At 37.7% G+C, this 2,996-nt stretch overlaps 1 non-coding gene across 1 annotated transcript; it reads right to left on the bottom strand.

Moving 5' to 3' along the window:
* Positions 1–649: 649 nt before the first annotated feature.
* On the bottom strand, positions 650–722 carry LOC138393853 (small nucleolar RNA SNORD65). The gene has a single exon (XR_011235260.1). It is a non-coding gene; the product is annotated as a small nucleolar RNA SNORD65 (small nucleolar RNA).
* Between the last annotated feature and the right edge of the window lie 2,274 nt (positions 723–2,996).

Below are 2,996 nucleotides of genomic sequence, written 5' to 3'. Positions count from 1 at the left end.
AAAGCAGCCCATGCATAAAGCTCATTGTTTCAAGGGGTTTGACCACAAAGGACTGAGCTTTCAAAATGTTAGATGTCCAAGCATTAAAACAAGGTACCAAAAGTCCTGTGACATTCCAAGGGCTGTGGACTCTTGGCTTTGAATTTATGAGCTCTATTAGTTTCTCCCCTCAAATGTGATTTCCTGAGCAATCGCCTTACCCACTTATTTCTCTCATGAAATTTTACCTGCTATTTCCACCTCTTTTACTTATTCTTTGCTCTTTAGCTCAGTGGTTTAAATGCTGGGCTCTAGAGTCAGACTTACATGGCTTTTAATTCAGTCTCTGCCATGTCCTGGCTGTGTTCCTGGGTAAGAAACCTACATTCCTCGTGCCTTCAGTTCCTTGACTGTAAAATGGGGACCATATTGCTAGTGACTTCTTCGAGTTTTTGTGAAGATTAAATTAGATAACATATGCAAAGAATAGTCCAAAGCGTTCCATATATTGATTGTTTAGTCCAATAGACATAGCTGTTTTTATCATTTAAACATTGTTATTTTAAAATTTATTAGTTATACAAGTAAGTAGAGAAAATTTGGGAAACTTGAGAAAAACAATCAACAATATTCCCATTAACCAAAATAATCACTCTGTCACTGTATTACTATTCAGAAAACCATAGGTTCCCCGCTACAAAATTTGCTGGTGATTGTAGCTATTTTGGGTGATTTCATCATTTGATAGTCATTCTTTTTAAAAAATGTTCTATGAATTCTGTTTTCATTACTTTACATGTTAACATTGTATTCTTATGCTACAAAATAGTCTTCATAATTATTTTGAATGACTACATGATTATTTTGTTGAGAAAATGGACAATAATTTACTTATTGGTTGACCTATTAATAAATATTTAGGTGATTTAGATTTATTTCTGTTAGTAATATTTCTTCAATGACCAGTATATTGCATAGTTTTATTCCTCTATATTTTGTATTTTTTTCCTTAAGGCATATTCATGAAAGTGAAATTACTGAAGCTAAGGATAGAAACCTTTTATGGCTCTCAGTACATATTATAAATTTTTTAGTAAAAGGATTATTCTACTTTGCCATGTCACCAGCAAAAGATAATTTGGAATAGTTTTTATTATAATGAAGAGATTTTTTGTTTCTTAAATGTTTGAAATAATTTAATACTAAAGGCGCTGTGGCTTGAAATATTATATTGCAGCTAGTCCTCCGAAAACATTTCTCATTTTTTTCTAGATTGTTTGCTCACTTAGTGTGCTGCAGCAGAGATCACTAGTTGGGACCCAATATATATTCTCCTCTTCCTCCTTGGTAGTAGAATTTCTGACTTTTAGCCTAGATATAGCCAACCAGAATTAAGATTACTTTCCAGCCTCCTTTGCAGCTATGTGTGGCCAGATGAATAAGCATTGGTAAATGGAGAGTGTATTGGTATCTGTCACTATGTAAAAATATTACTGCAATAGCAGCTTAAACAACACACTTATTGCCTCAGTTTCTTTGAGTCAGTAGTCTGGACCCAGGTTAACCATCCTTTGCTTCACCATCTCTCAAAAAGCTGCAATCAAGGGAGCAGTCAGGTCTGGGGTCTCATCTGAGGCTTGACCAGGGAAGGATCCACTTTCAAGCTCAGGTGATTGTTGGCAGGATTCAGTTCCTTGTGGGCTGTCAGACTAAGGGCTCAGATTTTTGCTAGCTGTCGACCAGAAGCTACACTTGGTTCCTTGTCACCTGGGCTACTTTATATTTCAGCTTACTTCATCTAAGCCAGCAAGGGAGAGTGCCGTCACATCTCATCACCTTTAGCAGATCTTGCATGTCACCATCTGCCTCTGGTCTGCAATCTCTGTTCAGGGGATTTTTATCTACGTAACAAATGAAAACCACAGGAAAATTCGTGTGCCTGAAGTATGCAGATCCTTGCTGAATGACAGATCAAAACCTATGTCAAAAGGTCCAATAGTTACAACGGCCAGAAGTGTTAGTACTAATGGCACCTTGGACAAAGAAGGCACTGGGGACAGAAGTTCGTTCCTACAGGCAGAGAGCCAGCTACTTTATAAGGAGCTGCAAATTCTGTAAGATTAGAATGGCACTTCCCAAATCCAGATCCTATCACTGGTCTAGACTCTAGTTTTAGTATGGAAGGAACTTGAAAGCTCACTGGAAAATGAAGGAAATCATGCAATAACAACAGCAGATCTTGTGGATCATCACTGAATTGCTTTTTGGAATTCTATAAATGAGATTTTATGTAGCAAGACCCCAAGAGGACTCAACACATAAACAGCAGCTTTTCAACAAAACCTTTTGAAAAAACTAGAATGACCAAGTTTAGAGAATTATTAAATTTGTAGAATAAAATGACTTTCTTTAACCCTTTGTTCACACTTTTCCCCCTGGAATGCCTTTTTTTCATTTACCTGGGAAACTCATGCTTAATGGACCATTTAATTGTCATCTCCTAGCAAGCCTGTTTAAGACACTCCTTTTCCTCCACTCAGCTGTTCTCGACTGCTGTGTCACCTCTGCTTTAGGTAGCCTTCTTTCTTCCGTTTTAGCATATTTTGTACATATCATTATTTTGGTACATATGATATTATGTCATAGTTGATCATGAATGAATTCTGTCACCTCGTATCCCAGATTCTGAACTTCTAGGGTCCACATCTGATTCTTCTCTCTGTCCTCAACACCTAGCTCAGCATCTGTCATCCTTAGCATCCGTTCACAGATGTGTGTTAAATGGATATATGACTACATAGCTCAGGGAGCCTGAATTGGGATTGTTTTTACCCTGTGACTGCTTCCAGGTGTCTATTTGCATGAATAAATGGTGTAACCTCAGAGGAAGAAGGTTTTCAACGTATGACAGACCAGAGTCTGGCAGGGGAGGTGGGGAAGACAGTAAGAAGTCTCTTCCCTAAGTCCTAAGCCTTGATCCCTTTTTTGGAGAGGGGCTAAGGCCGAAAATAAAAGAG

This window comes from Eulemur rufifrons, chromosome 12 (genome assembly GCF_041146395.1).
Source record: "Eulemur rufifrons isolate Redbay chromosome 12, OSU_ERuf_1, whole genome shotgun sequence".
NCBI lineage: Eukaryota > Metazoa > Chordata > Mammalia > Primates > Lemuridae > Eulemur > Eulemur rufifrons.
The sequence above is the reverse complement of the archived record's forward strand: the minus strand, read 5'-3'. Positions and strand labels throughout refer to the sequence as shown.